This window comes from Triticum dicoccoides, chromosome 1A, assembly GCF_002162155.2.
Source record: "Triticum dicoccoides isolate Atlit2015 ecotype Zavitan chromosome 1A, WEW_v2.0, whole genome shotgun sequence".
Taxonomy (NCBI): Eukaryota; Viridiplantae; Streptophyta; class Magnoliopsida; order Poales; family Poaceae; genus Triticum; species Triticum dicoccoides.
Genome location: NC_041380.1, coordinates 532,590,510 through 532,610,934, shown reverse-complemented (window position 1 = coordinate 532,610,934; position 20,425 = coordinate 532,590,510).

Genomic DNA, 20,425 nt, shown 5'->3' with positions numbered 1-20,425 from the left:
CCGGGATGGCGCGGCGGTGACGACGGGGACGACGGGGACGGGGACGACGGGGCGGCGAAGACGGGGACGGGGCGGCGACGAGGGATATGGAGACGGGGGCGGCAGGCGACGGGGCAGAGGAGAAACTGATATTTTTGAAGTGTTTAGTTATATAGGATGGACCTTTAGTACCGGTTGGAGCCACCAACCAGTACTAAAGGCCTGTTTTGGCCAGGCCAAGCGGCGGGAACCGCACCCCTATAGTACCGGGTGGTGGCTCCAACCGGTACTAAAGACCCCCCCCCTTTAGTACCGGTTTGAGCCACCACCCGGTACTAAAGGGGGTGCGCTGGCGCAGGTGCGGTGCGAAATGTTTAGTCCCACCTCGCTAGCCGAGGGGCGTCCGCACTGGTTTATAAGCCCCAGTGCGGTAGCTCCCTCGAGCTCCTCTCCAAAGCAGGCCTACTGCCTAAATGTTCTGTGCAGCCCTGTGGGCCTACTGGGCCTTTGCGGGCCTGCATCCTGGCCCAACAACAGGTTGGGTTTCTAGTCGTATGCAGGCCGCTGTGGCGCAGTAGGTGGGCTTTTTTTCTTATTTTTTTGCTTTATTTATTTTTGTTTGAGTTATTTTTTTTGCTGTATTTAGAGTTTCTTTGTGAATATTTTTGCTTTAGGTACAAAAAATTACAAACTTTCTGTTAGTACCGGTAGTTTACAAATTTGAATAGTTTAAATTTTGATTTATTTGAAATTTGTGTGAATCACTAGTTTGTGAATAACTTAACTTTGAGAATAGATTTTCAATGATTCTTTTTTCTTATGTTTAATATTAGTGTGTTTTATCATTATATTCAATTTGGTAATGCTTAGGTTATTTAAAAAATGAAATGCCTTTTGTAACGGATGAGTTTTCGTCCGAAACCCTGATACTTCGAAAGAGATTGTCCATTTAGTACACGAAGTGCATCCAGTTTTTGCGGTAACCCTCTCTACTTTTTTGCACATGCTAAGGGTGAAATTATGATACCATGCCAACTTTCAACCTTTTCTGAGTTCTTTGAAATGCTTTTCAATTTCAGGGTCATTTAGCGTTTCAAATGCCAAAACACATAACTACCCTAACTATTACAGAGATTCCCTCCTGGGTGTGAAACACAGAAGAAAGTGATGATAGTGAAGCCGATCACATCCCAGATCTTTGGGTGTGAAACTTTTTCTTTGCGTGTGTCCGTTTGCGCCATAACCATGGAAAATCTTCATCATTTAATGGGATGCTCGGGTCAATATTCACTGTGAATGGAGATATTTCATCAAACTTTTCATAATCTTCTGACATGTCTGTCTTGTCATCCACTCCCACGATGTTCCTCTTCCCAGAAAGAACTATGTGCCGCTTTGGCTCATCGTATGATGCATTCGCTTCCTTATCTTTTCTTTTTCTTGGCTTGGTAGACATGTCCTTCACATAGAAAATTTGTGCCACATCATTGGCTAGGACGAATGGTTCATCTACATACGCAAGATTGTTGAGATCCACTGTTGTCATTCCGTACTACGGGTCTTCCATTACCCCGCCTCGTGTCATATTGACCCATTTGCACCGAAACAAAGGGACCTTCAAACCACGTCGATAGTCAAGTTCCCATATGTCCTGTATATAACCATAATATGTTTCCTTTCCTGTCTTGGTTTCTGCATCAAAGCGGACACCACTGTTTTGGTTGGTGCTCTTCTTATCTTGGGTAATCGTGTAAAATGTATTACCATTTATCTTGTACCCTTTGAAAGTCATTATATTCGAAGATGGTAACTGGGACAACAAGTACATGTCATCTTCAATAGAGGTGTCATGCATGGTACGTGTCTGCAACCAGCTGGCGAAACTCCTGGTTTGTTCACGTGTAATCCAGTCATCAGACCACTCCAGGTGTTTGGAGCGTAGCAAATTCTTGTGTTCATCCATATACAGAGCCACCAAGGCGGAATTCTGTAGAACTGTGTAGTGTGCTTCAGTGAGAGAATGTCCGTCCATACATATTATTTGTTCCCCTCCTAGCGTGCCTTTTCCATCCACTCTGCCCTTATGCCGCGATTCAGGAACACCAATCGGCTTAAGGTCAGGAATAAAGTCAATACAAAACTCAATGACCTCCTCATTTTCATGGCCCTTAGAGATGGTTCCTTCTGGCCTAGCACGGTTATGAACATATTTCTTTAAGACTCCCATGAACCTCTCAAAGGGGAACATATTGTGTAGAAATACAGGACCCAAAATGTTAATCTCTTCGCATAGGTGAACTAGGACATGCGTCATGATGTTGAAGAAGGATGGTGGGAACACCAACTCGAAACTGACAAGACATTGCACCAAATCATTCTCTAACCTTGGTATGATTTCTGGATCGATTACCTTCTGAGAGATTGCATTGAGAAATGCACATAGCTTCACAATGGCTAATCGAACATTTTCCGGTAGAAGCCCCCTCAATGCAACCGGAAGTAGTTGCGTCATAATCACGTGGCAGTCATGAGACTTTAGGTTCTGGAACTTTTTCTCTGCCATGTTTATTATTCCCTTTATATTCGACGAGAAGCCAGATGATACCTTAATACTAAGCATGCATTCAAAGAAGATTTCCTTCTCTTCTTTGGTAAGAGCGTAGCTTGCATGACCCTGATGTATGCCGTCTTTTCCGTGCATACGTTGCTGGTCCTCCCGTGCCTCAGATGTATCTTTTGTCTTCCCATACACGCCCAAGAAGCCAAGCAGGGTCACACAAAGATTCTTCGTCACGTGCATCACGTCGATTGCGGAGCGGACCTCTAGGTCTTTCCAATAGGGCAGGTCCCAAAATATAGATTTCTTCTTCCACATGGGTGTGCGTCCGTCAGCGTCATTCGGAACAGTTTGTCCACCAGGACCCTTTCCAAAGACCACCTTCAAATCCTTGACCATATCATGTACATCAGCACCAGTACGGTGGCGAGGCTTCGTCCGGTGATCCGCCTCACCTTTGAAATGCTTGCCTTTCTTTCTTACGGGATGCCTGCTCGGAAGAAATCGACGATGTCCCAGGTACACATTCTTCTTACAATTAGCCAAATCTATACTGTCGGTATCGTCCAAACAGTGCATGCATGCGCGGTATCCCTTGTTTGTCTGTCCTGAAAGGTTACTGAGAGCAGGCCAATCATTGATGGTCACGAACAACAACGCCTTTAGGTCAAATTCTTCCCCCATGTGCTCATCCCATGCACATACACCTGTTCCATTCCACAGTTGTAAGAGTTCTTCAACTAATGGCCTTAGGTACACATCAATGTCGTTGCCGGGTTGCTTAGGGCCTTGGATGAGCACTGGCATCATAATGAACTTCCGCTTCATGCACAACCAAGGAGGAAGGTTATACAAACATAGAGTCACAGGCCAGGTGCTATGGTTGCTGCTCTGCTCCCCAAAAGGATTAATGCCATCTGCGCTTAGACCAAACCATACGTTCCTTGCGTCATCTGCAAACTCCTTCCCATACTTTCTTTTGATTTTTCTCCACTGCGACCCGTCAGCGGGTACTCTCAACTTTCCGTCTTTCTTACGGTCTTCTCTGTGCCATCGCATTGCCTTGGCATGCTCTTTGTTTTGGAACAAACATTTCAACCGTGGTATTATAGGAGCATACCACATCACCTTGGCAGGAATCTTCTTCCTGGGGCGCTCGCCCTTGACATCACCAGGGTCATCGCGGCTGATCTTATAGCGCAATGCACCGCATACCGGGCAAGCGTTCAAATCCTCGTACTCACCGCGGTAGAGGATGCAATCATTAGGGCATGCATGTATCTTCTGCACCTCTAACCCTAGAGGGCAGACAACCTTCTTTTCTTGGTATGTACTCTCGGGCAATTCGTTGTCCTTTGGAAGCATATCCTTTATCATTACCAGCAACTTTCCCAATACCTTGTCAGATACACCATTCTCTGCCTTCCATTGCAGCAATTCCAGTGTGGTGCCCAGCCTTTTCTTGTCACCTTCGCAATTTGGGTACAACAATTTTTTGTGATCCTCTAACATGCGCTGCAACTTCTTCTTCTCCAAATCACTTGCGCAGTTTCTCTTTGCATCGGCAATGGCCCGACCTAGATCATCAACGGGCTCATCCGATGCCTCTTCTTCAGCTTCTTCCCGCATTGCCGGCTCAGCTTCTTCCCGCATTACCGGCTCAGCTTCTTCCCTCATTGTTGTATCATCGTATTCAGGGAATCCATGGCCAGGATAGCTGTCGCCGTCCTCTTCTTCTTCATTGTCTTCCATCATAACCCCTCTTTCTCCATGCTTGGTCCAAACATTATAGTGGGGCATGAAACCGGACTCAAACAGGTGGACGTGAATGGTTCTTGACATAGAGTAATTGCGACCATTCTTACAGCCAGCACATGGACAATGCATAAAACCATCCGCTCGCTTGTTTGCCTCAGCCGCAAGTAGAAAAGTACGCACGCCATTAATGAACTCGGGAGAGCATCGGTCATCGTACATCCATTGTCGGCTCATCTTCAATACACAACACCGAAAACATCAAATTAATACAATACATAAAGTTCATACATAAAGAGCATACAACACTTCAATGCAATAAACAAATAACTCTCTAGCTAAAGAATTTAAATGCAACAACAAATGCGATCAAGATCGCAACTAAGGTAACAATTGATCCAACAGCATAATGATACCAAGCCTCACTATGAATGGCATATTTTCTAATCTTTCTAATCTTCAAGCGCATTTTCTCCATCTTAATCTTGTGATCATCGACGACATCGACAACATGCAACTCCAATTCCATCTTCTCCCCCTCAATTCTATTCAATTTTTCCTTCAAATCCTCGTTTTCTCTTTCAACTAAATTTAACCTCTCGACAATAGGGTCGGTTGGAATTTCGGGTTCAACTACCTCCTACATACAAATATCTATGTCAACTTGATGGGCATAATTTGTCATAAACACGAAATGCAATGAATAGTTTTAAAAGATAATATACCACATCCGAATCATAACCCGGACGAGGGCCGACGGGGTCGGATATCAAAACCATGGCACTATGCATAACAAACAACGTATGGGTAAGATAATTATACGAGTAACTATATATCCAAATCACACAAACATCATTTTTTATATAAAACTTCATGAACAAGAGGCTCACCACAAGGTGGTGCCGGGGACGGGACGTTGCGAGCGATCGACGGTGGTTACGACGGAGATTTAGAAGGTACTAAGTAAACCACACCTACATATGCAAAACTAAGTGTTATTTTTGACCTCAAATTGCATATAAATCAAATACTAGCACATATATATAATTCCTCCCAAATTACTAAACTCAAAAATCAATCACTATATAAAGCATTGCACGAGCTAATCTAGCAATGAGAGATGAAAGGAAAGAGTTGCTAACCTTTGTGATCATTTGAATGGATGGGGGCCTTCAAATCTTGGGCAAAATGTGTGATGAGCTTGAGAGGAAGAGGGAAAAGAACAGAGAGGAGAGGGGAAAGGGGAAGAACAGAGCGAGCTCGGGTGGACGAAGGGTCTATGTAGGACGACCTTTAGTACCGGTTCGTGATACGACCCGGTACTAAAGGTGCTGGAGGGGCCCCGGACTGACAACATCCTGCCACCACTCACTTTAGTACCGTTCGTGGCATGAACCAGTGCTAAAGGTTCGCCACGAACCGGTACTAATGAGAGCGGCCCGGCTAGCCGTTGGAACCGGCACTAATGTACACATTAGTGCCGGCTCAAATTCAAACCGGCACTAATGTGCTTCACGTTTGACCCTTTTTCTACTAGTGTTAAGGTCCCCAGCAATAGTGTCAGCCGATTTTGGTTTTCGGCTGGAGACCTTTCCCTGCAAAAGAGAGTTAAGCTTTCTTAGCCACCCACATCTTCAAGGGTGGCTTCGAAGCAATGAGTCTAAGTGCAGCATCTGAGAACTTTGGCTTTGGAGCCCTAGCAAAAAGTCTTGCAGGTGGACAATAGTACTCATAAGAATAAGCAGAATAGTTCTTGGTCTTATGAACATGGCGATTTGATGAAACGCGCTCATATTCACAGGCCTGAGTATGGTTTCCCTGCAAAACATTTGCGTTAGTGCGACTCAGGTGAGTCCTCTGTCTGTATGAAGCCTTTGGACCGTATGAAGCCTATGGTCTGGGGTTTGTCTTCTTCACCTGTGGTGTCATGATGACATTCACAGGAAGATTCTCCAAACACCTTTTCGGCACCCAAATCTTCTTCATAGGCGGTCCATTCCTGCAGTTAGTACCAATATACCTGGCAAACACTTCACCATTCTGATTCTTAAATTGTTTATAGTTTGCATCAAAGGATTCATCAATAACAATGGGATTAGCACAAGTGAAGCCAGATAGGGTGGATGGATCCGCTGAAGGTTCCTTTGCAGCAACCCATGTGGTTTTGGGGTACTGCTCAGGTTTCCAGTAAGAGCCATCAGCATTCATTTTCCTTTCGAACCCAACACCCTCTTTCCTAGGGTTTCGGTTCAGGATATGCCTTTTGAGGACATCACATAGTGTCTGATGCCCTTTGAGACTTTTGTACATCCCTGTTTCAAGCAGTGTCTTCAACCTAGCATTCTCATCAGCAATAGCAGTGGTATCCTCAGCAGAGGGGTTAGTTACCACATCAACGGTTGAAGATATTGCAATAGTAGCAGTAGTAGAACATTCAGCAACAGAAGTAGCGTTATCACACTCAATGCATTTAAGACATGGTGGTTCAAATCCTTCCTGAGCTGAACTGATCTGTTCGGCGTGAAGTGACTCGTTTTCCTTTTGAAGATCTTCATGAGCCGCTCTCAATTTCTCAAGATCTTGCTTCCTTTGAAGATAATCATAGGAAAGTCTTTCATGAGTTGTTGAGAGCGTTTCATGACGACTTTCAAGTTCCTCATACTTAACGTGAAGATTTTTTATGTCTTCAATTAAGGACTGAGATCGAGTCATTTCAGCGTCTAACAGATCATCGCTTTTATCTAACAGTTTTTGAATGTGTTCCATAGCTTTCTGTTGTTCAGTTGCAATTTTAGCAAGTGTTTTGTAGCTGGGTTTGGAACCACAATCAGAGTCATCGTCACTAGATGTTTGATAGTGAGTAGTGCGTGTGTTTACCTTGGCACTGCGTTCCATGAAGCAGTAGGAAGGAGCAGAGTAGTCCTTGTCATTTGCATCGGTGTCGGTGAAGAAGTCATTGTCTTCAGTGTTGAAGATGGACTTGGCAACGTATGCTGTAGCCAGACTCGCAACACCAGAATCGGACTCCTCCTCAGACTCCACCTCCGCCTCCTCAGAAGCGGACTCCTCCTCAGAATCCATTTCCTTGCCAACAAACGCACGTGCCTTGCCAGATGAGCTCTTCTTGTGTGATGAAGACTTGGAGGAAGACTTGGAAGAAGACTTTGAGTATTTCTTCTTCTTCTTGTCGTCAGAGTCATACTCCTTGCTCTTCTTCTTGTTGTTGTTCTCATTGTCCCACCGTGGACACTCAGAGATGTAGTGGCCAGGTTTCTTGCACTTGTGACAAGTTCTCTTCTTGTAGTCATGAGCAGAAGCTTCATCATTCCTTGAGCTTGATCGTGAAGACTTTCTGAAGCCTTTCTTCTTGGTGAATTTTTGGAACTTCTTCACAAGCATAGCAAGCTCCTTTCCAATGTCTTCAGGATCATCAGAACTGCTGTCAGATTCTTCTTAAGATGAGGAGACAGCCTTTGCCTTCAAGGCACGAGTTCGCCCATAGTTGGGACCGTAGATATCTCTTTTCTCAGAAAGCTGAAACTCGTGTGTGTTGAGCCTCTCAAGTATGTCAGACGGATCGAGTGTCTTGAAATGAGGACGTTCTTGAATCATCAGGGCTAGGGTGTCAAACGAACTGTCAAGTGATCTTAGGAGTGTCTTGACGACTTCATGCTTGGTGATCTCAGTAGCGCCGAGGGCTTGAAGCTCATTTGTGATGTCAGTGAGTCGATCAAACGTGAGCTGGACATTCTCATTGTCATTTCTCTTGAAGTGGTTGAAGAGGTTGCGAAGGACACTGATTCTCTGATCTCTCTGGGTTGAGACGCCTTCGTTGACCTTGGAGAGCCAGTCCCAGACTAGCTTAGATGTTTCCAAAGCACTCACGCGGCCATACTATCCTTTGGTCAGATGACCACAGATGATATTCTTTGCAGTAGAGTCCAGTTGAACGAACTTCTTGACATCAGTAGCAGTGACACCTTCTCCAGCCTTGTGAACGCCGTTCTTGACGACATACCATAGGTCGACATCAATGGCTTCAAGATGCATGCACATCTTATTCTTCCAGTAGGGATATTCAGTTCCATCGAAGACGGGGCATGCAGCGGAGACTTTAATTATCCCTGCAGTCGACATAGCTAAAACTCCAGGTGGTTAAACCGAATCACACACAACAAGGGAGTACCTTGCTCTAATACCAATTGAAAGTGCTAGTGATCGACTAGAGGGGGGGTGAATAGGCGATTTTTATGAAAGTCTTCAATACATGTAAGTTTCGAAGACAAACGATAGAAATAAACCTATTACCATGCATCGGAAGGTAGACTACACTAGGCAAACCATAGTCAAGTATTCAATGAAGTGAAAGCACAATGACTAATAGCAGCTAGGTAGTAAGGATCAGGTAGGAAGATATTGTGAAGCCAATCAGAACAAGTAATCACTCAGTGAAGTCAAATGGTGATGCAATCGTACAATGACTTCACAAGGACCAACAGTAAGTAAAGGGAAGGGAAGGATGAAACCAGTGACTCGTTGAAGACAATGATTTGTTGGACCAGTTCCAGTTGCTGTGACAACTGTACGTCTGGTTAGGGAGGCTGAGATTCAACTCAGAAGACCTCGTCTTCACCTTATTCCCCTTGAGCTAAGGACACCCAATCCTCGCCCAATCACTCTGATAAGTCTTCAAGGTATACTTCCAAACCTTCACAGACTTCGTTCACCAGCGATCCACAATGACTCTCGGATGCTCAGAACGCGACGCCTAACCGGCTGGAGGATTCACAGTCCTCAAGTGTAATAAGTCTTCAGATCACACAGACAAGAAGACTTAAGTGATGCCTAACACTCTTTGGCTCTGGGTGGTTAGGGCTTTATCCTATCAAGGAATTCTCTCTCAAAGGCTTCGAGGTGGGTTGCTCTCAAACGACAAAAGCCGTGCTTTAACTCTGAGCAGCCAACCGTTTATGGTTGTAGGGGGTGGGCTATTTATAGCCACTAGGCAACCTGACCTGATTTGTCCGAAATGACCCTGGGTCACTAAGGAACTGACACGTGTTCCAACGGTCAGATTTCAAACATACACGACAACTTTACTTGGGCTACAAGCAAAGCTGACTTATCCAACTTGGACAAGATTTGCTCTCATAGTCTTCACTCGAAGACATAGGATTTTGGTTAAGCATCACTTCAATCATTCTGACTGGTTCTCTTGGACCCCACTTAACAGTACGGTGGTTCCTATGACTCAACAAGGAAAAACACAGAACGACGAAATTGCTAAGTCTTCGCGCTCCATAGTCTTCACGCGATGTCTTCTCTTGTCATAGTCTTCAATGTGAATGTCTTCACATACCACCTTTGACTTCAATGTCTTCATACATTTTAGGGGTCATCTCTGGTAGGAAAACCGAATCAATGAGGGACTTCTACCTGTGTTATCCTGCAATTCTCACAAACACATTAGTCCCTCAACTAGGTTTGTCGTCAATACTCCAAAACCAACTAGGGGTGGCACTAGATGCACTTACAAATGCTCAAAGAAATTATGCTACTACTGAAAAAGAATTCTTAGCGGTTGTATTTGCTTGTGATAAGTTCAGACCTTATATTGTCGATTCTAAAGTAACTATTCACACTGATCATGCTGCTATTAAATATCTTATGGAAAAGAAAGATGCCAAACCTAGACTTATTAGATGGGTTCTCTTGCTACAAGAATTTGATTTGCATATTGTTGATAGAAAGGGAGCTGAGAACCCCGTTGCAGACAACTTATCTAGGTTAGAAAATGTGCTTGATGACCCACTTCCTATTGATGATAGCTTTCCGGATGAGCAATTAAATTTCATAAATGCTTCTCATACTGCTCCATGGTATGCTGATTATACTAATTACATTGTTGCTAAGTTTATACCACCTAGTTTCACATACCAGCAGAAGAAAAAGTTCTTCTATGATTTGAGGCATTACTGACCCACATCTTTATAAAGAAGGAGTATATGGTGTTTTTAGACGTTGTGTACCTGAGCATGAACAGGAACAGATCCTACGCAAGCGTCACTCCGAAGCTTATGGAGGACACCATGCTGGAGATAGAACTGCCCATAAGGTACTGCAATCTGGTTTTTATTGGCCTACTCTCTTCAAGGATGCCCGTAAGTTTGTCCTATCTTGTGATGAATGTCAAATAATTGGTAATATTAGTAGACGTCAAGAAATGCCTATGAATTATTCACTTGTTATTGAACCATTTGATGTTTGGGGCTTTGACTATATGGGACCCTTTCCTTCCTCTAATGGATATACACATATTTTAGTTGCTGCTGATTACGTTACTAAGTGGGTAGAAGCTATTCCAACTAGTAGTGCTGATCATAACACTTCTATTAATATGCTTAAAGAAGTTATTTTTCCAAGATTTGGAGTCCCTAGATATTTAATGACTGATGGTGGTTCACATTTTATTCATGGTGCTTTCCGTAAAATGCTTGCTAAATATGATGTTAACCATAGAATTGCATGTCCTTATCACCCACAGTCTAGTGGTCAAGTAGAATTGAGTAATAGAGAACTCAAATTAATTTTGCAAAAGATTATCAATAGGTCTAGAAAGAATTGGTCCAAGAAACTTGCTGATGCATTATGGGCCTATAGAACTGCATACAAAAATCCTATGGGTATGTCTCCGTATAAAATGGTCTATGGAAAAGAATGTCACTTACCTCTCGAACTAGAACACAAGGCTTATTGGGCTATTAAAGAACTCAATTATGATTTTAAACTTGCTGGTGAGAAGAGGTTATCTGATATTAGCTCACTTGATTAATGGAGAACCCAAGCCTACAAAAATTCTAAGTTGTTTAAAGAAAAAGTTAAAAGATGGCACGACAAAAGGATACAAAAGCGTGAGTTTAATGTAGGTGACTATGTATTGCTATACAACTCTCATTTAAGATTTTTTGCAGGAAAACTTCTCTCTAAATGGGAAGGTCCTTACATTATCGAGGAGGTCTATCATTCTGGTGCCATAAAAATCAACAACTTCGAAGGCACAAATCCGGAGGTGGTGAATGGTCAAAGAATCAAACACTATATCTTAGGTAATCCCATAAATGTTGAAACCAATGTTATTGAAACCGTAACCCCGGAGGAATACATAAGGGACACTTTCCGGAATGTTTCAGACTCCGAAAAGGAATAGGTATGTGGTACAGTAAGTAAACCGACTCCAAAACAGTTTTTAAGGCAATATTTCTCCGTTTTGGAATATTTTGAAAAATAGAAAAAAATAAGAAGCAGTCCGGGAAGGACACGAGGCCTCCATGAGGGAGGGCGCGCCCCCCTACATCTTGGGCACCTCGTGTGCTCGCCGGACTCCGTTTTCGTACATGACACGTATTTTTGTCGGTAAAAATTCATTATATAATCTCCCGGGAGTTTTGACTCCCGTATCACGCAAAAATCTCTTGTCTTTGTTTCGAGCTATTTTTCTGACAGATCTAGATTATCATGACGTCTCCAAGTGCTCCCAAGGACAAGTTCTTCGAGATGGTCATCAACCCTTACCTCGTGGAGGTGCAGCGACACCCTCAAACCATTGAGATGCGTGATGGGTTGCTGCACATCTGTGATGCTGAGGGACCGAAGGGGACCGGAAGCATGGAGATGAGGCTCGAAGCAATGGAGCAACAAGTTTTCAAGTGTCAGGGGATGGTGGAGCGTGGACTCAACTCCAACCACATGATGATCGCAGAGTTTGCTACCTCTTGGGCACTGCATTGGATTTCCCCGAAGAGGAGAGGATGATGCAACAAAGTAGCGTAAGTATTTCCCTCAGTTTTTGAGAACCAAGGTATCAATCCAGTAGGAGGCTACGCGCGAGTCCCTTGTACCTACACAAAAACAATAGCTCAACGCAACCAACGCGCTTAGGGGTTGTCAATCCCTTCACGGTCACTTACGAAAGTGAGATCTGATAGAGATGATAAATAATATTTTTGGTATTTTTGGTATAGAGATGCAAAGTAAAAAGTAAAAGCAAAGTAAAAGCAAAGCAATAATAAAGTGATGGAGATTGATATGATGAGAAAGAGACCCGGGGGCCATAGGTTTCACTAGTGGCTTCTCTCAAGAGCATAAGTATTCTACGGTGGGTGAACAAATTACTGTTGAGAAATTGACAGAATTGAGCATAGTTATGAGAATATCTAGGTATGATCATGTATATAGGCATCACGTCCGAGACAAGTAGACCGAATCCTGCCTGCATCTACTACTATTACTCCACTCATCGCCCGCTATCTAACAAGCATCTAGAGTATTAAGTTAAAAATAGAGTAACGCCTTAAGCAAGATGACATGATGTAGAGGGTAAGGATGGAAATTTTATCCATGGACATGGATATCCGACCCGAATGGATAGGGTTTGGATATGCTTTTGTGTCCATGGGCGGCGCCCAAACCCGACCCGATTATTCGTGGATAGGGCATGGATATAATCTTGTACCCATGGATATACCCAAACCCGACCCAATAGTATGACTTAATGGGGAAAAAGCTGCTATCCCTGCCCCACGGTCGTTTGTCCCACAACAATTTTACACTTTTTTTATCTAAAACATGCATAAGAAATTACACAATCCCCATCATAACTTTTTTTAGTTGACATTCAATCCCCTCTGTAACAGACTCCAACACCCCTTCCCTTATTTTTACCTCCTTAAATGACTCGTCATTCTCATCTGTTAGAAACATACTAAATGATCTTAGGTTGTTAGTGGATGTTGATTTACCATAAGTGAAGCCTAGCCTACCACGAGGTGAAGAATGGAAGAGTTTATGTTAATATTGTGTTATGTCTCATTTATATGTCTCAAGAGGACCCAATGGATATCCATTGGATTTGGACATGGACACAATTTTTCACCCATGGATTTTTTCATGGGCGGGCAAAGACTGTCTTCATGGACATGGATATGGATTTGAGATTGTTCAACCCAATCCAAACCCGACCCATTGCCATCCTTAGTAGAGGGATAGTTTCATGCAATATGATAAAAAACCCATCTTGTTATCCTCGATGGCAATGATACAATACGTGCCTTGCTGCCCCTTCTGTCACTGGGAAAGGACACCGCAAGATCGAACCCAAAGCTAAGCACTTCTCCCATGGCAAGAACAACCAATCTAGTAGGCCAAACCAAACTGATAATTCGAAGAGACTTGCAAAGATAACCAATCATACATAAAAGTATTCAGAGAAGATTCAAATATTATTCATAGATAGACTTGATCATAAACTCACAATTCATCGGTCTCAATAAACACACCGCAAAAATAAGATTACATCGAATAGATCTCCACGAGAGAGGGGGAGAACATTGTATTGAGATCCAAAAAGAGAGAAGAAGCCATCTAGCTACTAACTATGGACCCGTAGGTCTGAAGTAAACTACTCACACGTCATCGGAAGAGCTTGGATGATGATGTAGAAGCCCTTCGTGATCGATGCCCCCTCCGGCGGAGCTCCGGAATAGGCCCCAAGATGGGATCTCGTGGATACAGAAAGTTGCGGCGGTGGAATTAGGTTTTTGGCTCCGTATCTGATCGTTTGGGGGTACGTGGATATATATAGAGGAGGAAGAAGTACGTCGGTGGAGCTTCGAGGGGCCCACGAGGCAGGGGCGCGCCCTGGGGGGCGCCATCCACCCTCGTGACCACCTCATGGCTTTCTTGATGGAGGGTCCAAGTCTCCTGGTTCTTATCTGATGAGAAAATCATGTTTCCGAAGGTTTCATTCCGTTTGGACTCCGTTTGATATTCCTTTTCTTTGAAACCCTAAAACAGGCAAAAACAACAATTCTGGGCTGGGCCTCCGGTTAATAGGTTAGTCCCAAAAATAATATAAAAGTGGATAATAAAGCCCAATAATGTCCAAAACAGTAGATAATATAGCATGGAGCAATAAAAAATTATAGATATGTTGGAGACGTATCAAGCATCCCCAAGCTTAATTCCTGCTCGTCCTCGGGTAGGTAAATGATAAAAATAGAATTTTTGATGCGGAGTGCTACTTGGCATAATTTCAATGTAAATCTTCTTAATTGTGGTATGAATATTCAGATTCAAAAGATTCAAGACAAAAGTTCATGTTCACATAAAAATAATAATACTTCAAGCATACTAACAAAGCAATTATGTCTTCTCAAAATAACATGGCCAAAGAAAGCTATCCCTACAAAATCATATAGTCTGGCTATGCTCTATCTTCACCACACAAAGTATTTAAATCATGCACAACCCCGATGACAAGCCAAGCAATTGTTTCATACTTTTGACATTTTCAAAACTTTTTCGATCTTCACGCAATACATGAGCGTGAGCCATGGATATAGCACTATATGTGGAATAGAATGGTGGTTGTGGAGAAGACAAAAAGGGAGAAGATAGTCTCACATCAACTAGGTGTATCAATGGGCTATGGAGATGCCCATCAATAGATATCAATGTGAGTGAGTAGGGATTGCCATGCAACGGATGCACTAGAGCTATAAGTATATGAAAGCTCAACAAAAGAAACTAAGTGGGTGTGCATCCAACTCGTTTGCTCACGAAGACCTAGGGCATTTTAAGGAAGCCCATCATTGGAATATACAAGCCAAGTTCTATAATGAAAATTCCCACTAGTATATGAAAGTGACAGAATGAGAGACTCTCTATCATGAAGATCATGGTGCTACTTTGAAGCACAAGTGTGGTAAAAGGATAGTAATATTGTCCCTTCTCTCTTTTTCTCTCATTTTTTTGGGCCTTCTCTTTTTTTTGGCCTCCTTTTCTTTTTCTTTTTTCGTTCGGAGTCTCATCCCGACTTGTGGGGGAATCATAGTCTCCATCATCCTTTCCTCACTTGGGACAATGCTCTAAAAATGATGATCATCACATTTTTTATTTTTCTTACAACTCAACAATTACAACTCAATACTTAGAACAAAATATGACTCTATATGAATGCCTCCGGCGGTGTACTAGGATATGCAATGAATCAAGAGTGACATGTATGAAAGAATTATGAACGGTGGCTTTACCACAAATACGATGTCAACTACATGATCATGCTAGCAATATGACAATGATGGAGCGTGTCATAATGAACGGAATGGTGGAAAGTTGCATGGCAATATATCTCAGAGTGGCTATGGGAATGCCATGATAGGTAGGTATGGTGGCTGTTTTGAGGAAGGTATTTGGTGGGTGTATGATACCGACGAAAAGTGCGTGGTATTAGAGAGGCTAGCAATGGTGGAAGGAAGAAAAGTGCGTATAATCCATGGACTCGATATTAGTCATAAATAACTCATATACTTATTGCAAAAATCTAGAAGTTATCAAAGCAAAGTATTACGTGCATGCTCCTAGGGGGGATAGATTGGTAGGAAAAGACCATCGCTCGTCCCCGACCGCCACTCATAAGGAAGACAATCAATAAATAAACCATGCTCCGACTTCATCACATAACGGTTCACCATACGTGCATGCTACGGGAATCACAAACTTTAACACAAGCATTTCTCAAATTCACAACTACTCAACTAGCATGACTCTAGTATCACCATCCTCATATCTCAAAACAATTATCAAGCATCAATTTTTTTTCTTAGTATTCAACGCACTCAAAAGAAAGTTTTACAAATCTTGAATACCAAGCATATTATTATTAAGCAAACTACCATGCTATTAAGACTCTCAGAATAATCTAAGTGAAGCATGAGAGATCAATAGTTTCTATAAAACAAATCCACCACCGTGCTCTAAAAGATATAAGTGAAGCACTAGAGCAAAATTACATAACTCAAAAGATATAAGTGAAGCACATAGAGTATTCTATCAAATTCCAAATTATGTATGGCTCTCTCAAAACGTGTGTACAGCAAGTATGATTGTGGTAAACTAATAATCAAAGACTCAAATCATAAAAGACGCTCCAAGCAAAACACATATCATGTGGTGAATAAAAATATAGCTCCAAGTAAAGTTACCGATAGAAGTAGACGAAAGAGGGGATGCCTTCCGGGGCATCCCCAAGCTTTGGCTTTTAGGTGCCCTTAGATTATCTTGGGGGTGCCATGGGCATCCCCAAGCTCAGGCTCTTGCCACTCCTTGTTCCATAGTCCATCAAAACTTTACCCAAAACTTGAAAACTTCACAACACAAAACTTAAAGTAGAAAAATCTCGTGAGCTCCGTTAGCGAAAGAAAACAAAAGACCACTTCAAGGTACTGTAATGAACTCATTCTTTATTTTATATGGGTGTTATACCTACTGTATTCCAACTTCTCTATGGTTCATAAACTATTTTACTAGCCATAGATTCATCAAAATAAGCAAACAACACACGAAAAACAGAATCTGTCAAAAACAGAACAGTCTGTAGTAATCTGTAGCTAGCGCAAGATCTGGAACCCCAAAAATTCTAAAATAAATTTCTGGACGTGAGGAATTTATCTATTAATCATCTTCAAAAAGAATTAACTAAATAGCACTCTCCAAATAAAAATGACAGCAGTTCTCGTGAGCGCTAAAGTTTCTGTTTTTTACAGCAAGTTCAACAAGACTTTCCCCAAGTCTTCCCAACGGTTCTACTTGGCACAAACACTAATTAAACACAAAAAACACAACCAAAACAGAGGCTAAATAATTTATTTATTACTAAACAGGAGCAAAAAGCAAGGAATAAAAATAAAATTGGGTTGCCTCCCAACAAGCGCTACCGTTTAACGCCCCTAGCTAGGCATAACAAGCAAGAATAGATCTAGATATTGCCATCTTTGGTAGGCAATTCTTCAATGAGGCATCTATATCCCTTAGGAATTTCTTTCTTTCTAGTGATTATTAAAATCTTAGGCACAAGATCAAAAAATTCATTTGTAGCAATTGGTTCCTTAATGATAGCAAAAAGATTGGGATGAATACTTATAGATTTAAGATCCGCAGTTTCCTTACTAGATGATTCACCCTTATTTTTAGGAACATACATAAGCTTGGCAATTTTAGCAGGAGGACTTGGAGTATTCTTTATGGAAGAAAAAGCGGTTCCCAAATTTGTAATGATACCCTCAAGTTTATCGATTCTAGTAGAATCTAAGTTTATTTTCTCATTAACTATGGGTTACTTTTCCTTATTATTTTTCAAATTCATTCCTACCTTAGATCCATATTGGGTAATTTGATTGTGGATCTTTTTATCTAGATTTTCAATTAATTCAATAGTAGCAACTTTATTTTCAATAATTTCAAGTCTTTGCATAACATGCTCCAAAGTTAACATAGTTCCATTAACCAAAAGAGGTGGTGAGCCAAATAAATCTAACATAGCATTATAAGAATCAAAAGTATGGCTACCCAAGAAATTCCCTCCAGTAATGGTATCAAGGATATATCTATACCAAGGACTATACCTACATAAAAATTGCAGAGAAGAACTGAAGTAGATTGCTTCCTGGTAGATTTATTTTGAGCATTGCAAATTCTATACCAAGCATATTTTAGATTTTCTCCCTCCCTTTGTTTAAAATTTAGAACTTCATTCTCGGGAGACAACGGAGAAGATATGAGACTAGCCATGACGACAAGCGAGCAAACTAACACACAAGCAAACAAAAAGGCAAACAGGCAAAAAGAGGCAAATAGAGAAAGAGAGGGAGGATAGAGAGAGAGGGCGAATAAAACGGCAAGGGTGAATTGGGGGGAGAGGAAAATGAGAGGCAAATGGCAAATAATGTAATGCGGGAGATAGGGATTATGATGGGTACTTGGTATGTTGACTTTTGCGCAGACTCCCCGGCAATGGCACCAGGAATTCTTCTTGCTACCTCTTGAGCACTGCGTTGGATTTCCCGAAAGAGGAGAGGATGATGCAGCAAAGTAGCGTAAGTATTTCCCTCAGTTTTTGAGAACCAAGGTATCAATCTAGTAGGAGGCTACGCGCGAGTCCCTTGTACCTACATAAAAACAATAGCTCAACGCAACCAACGCACTTAGGGGTTGTCAATCCCTTCCCGGTCACTTACGAAAGTGAGATCTGATAGAGATAATAAATAATATTTTTGGTATTTTTGGCATAGAGATGCAAAGTAAAAAGTAAAAGCAAAGTAAAAGCAAAGCAATAATAAAGTGATGGAGATTGATATGATAAGAAAGAGACCCGGGGGCCATAGGTTTCACTAGTAGCTTCCCTCAAGAGCATAAGTATTCTACGGTGGGTGAACAAATTACGGTTGAGCAATTGACAGAATTGAGCATAGTTATGAGAATATCTAGGTATGATCATGTATATAGGCATCACGTCCGAGAAAAGTAGAGCAACTCCTGCCTGCATCTACTACTATTACTCCACTCATCGACCGCTATCCAGCATGCATCTAGAGTATTAAGTTAAAAACATAGTAACGCCTTAAGCAAGATGACATGATGTAGAGGGATAGTTTCATGCAATATGATAAAAACCCCATCTTGTTATCCTCGATGGCAACGATAGAATATGTGCCTTGCTGCCCCTTCTGTCACTGGGAAAGGACACCGCAAGATCGAACCCAAAGCTAAGCACTTCTCCCATGGCAAGAACAACCAATCTAGTAGGCCAAACCAAACTGATAATTCGAAGAGACTTGCAAAGATAACCAATCATACATAAAAGAATTCAGAGAAGATTCAAATATTATTCATAGATAGACTTGATCATAAACCCACAATTCATCGATCTCAACAAACACACCACAAAAAGAAGATTACATCGAATAGATCTCCACGAGAGAGGGGGAGAACATTGTATTGAGATCCGAAAAGAGAGAAGAAGCCATCTAGCTACTAACGATGGACCCGTAGGTCTGAAGTAAACTACTCACACTTCATCGGAAGGGCTTGGATGATGATGTAGAAGCCCTCCGTGATCGATGCCCCCTCCGGCGGAGCTCTGGAATAGGCCCCAAGATGGGATCTCGTGGATACAGAAAGTTGCGGCGGTGGAATTAGGTTTTTGGCTCCGTATTTGATCGTTTGGGGGTACGTGGATATATATAGGAGGAAGAAGTACGTCGGTGGAGCTTCGAGGGGCCCACAAGGCAGTGGCGCGCCCTAGGGGGGCGCCCTCCACCCTCGTGACCGCCTCGTGGCTTTCTTGACGGAGGGTCCAAGTCTCCTGGATCTTATCCGATGAGAAAATCACGTTTCCGAATGTTTCATTCCGTTTGGACTCCGTTTGATAGTCCTTTTCTTCGAAACCCTAAAACAGGCAAAAACAACAATTCTGGGCTGGGCCTCCGGGTAATAGGTTAGTCCCAAAAATAATATAAAAGTGGATAATAAAGCCCAATAATGTCCAAAACAGTAGATAATATAGAATGGAGCAATCAAAATTTATAGATACGTTGGAGACGTATCAGAGTTCACCAACAAACACAAGCTGCATGCCGACAATATCGGGGAGACCATCTTCAAGCTTCACGAGAAAACCGAGCAACTTCAAGCTCAAATCTATGACCTACAAAACCAAAACTATGAGTATGAATATAGATTCAAAAGGATGAGTTTGGCTGCAGATTTGAGGATCTCGGAGACTCGATCATCCTTCTATGATGGTGAGCCTATGCCTTGGAAGAAGGACGACAAGCCTACGCCATCAATAAAATCACCACCGTCTCCACCAACAAAGAAGAATTGAGTATCTGGTATGGGCACTCCACTTGGCAACTGCCAAGCTTGGGGGAGTGCCCCGGTATCGTACCACCATCACTTTTATCTTTACCATTTTTCTTAGTTCGATCCTTTTGGTAATATCTTGATCTAGTAGAATAAAAGTTCTTAGTATGATCTAGTTGTGAGTTTTGCTTTATAATCCTTCTATGTAATCGAGTCCGTGAGCTATATAATAAAGATTAGTGTTGAGTCAAGGGCTTGATTATTTTGCCATGATCCTAAAGAAATAAAAGAAAAGAGAAAGAATAAAAAGAAACAAAGAGATCATGTGAGTCTTATGGACAGTAATGAGCTCACATAGAAAAAGTATGATGAATAAAAGTTGTTGAGAGTTGACAAACATAGTTTTGGTCATCGTTGCAATTAATAGGAAGTAAT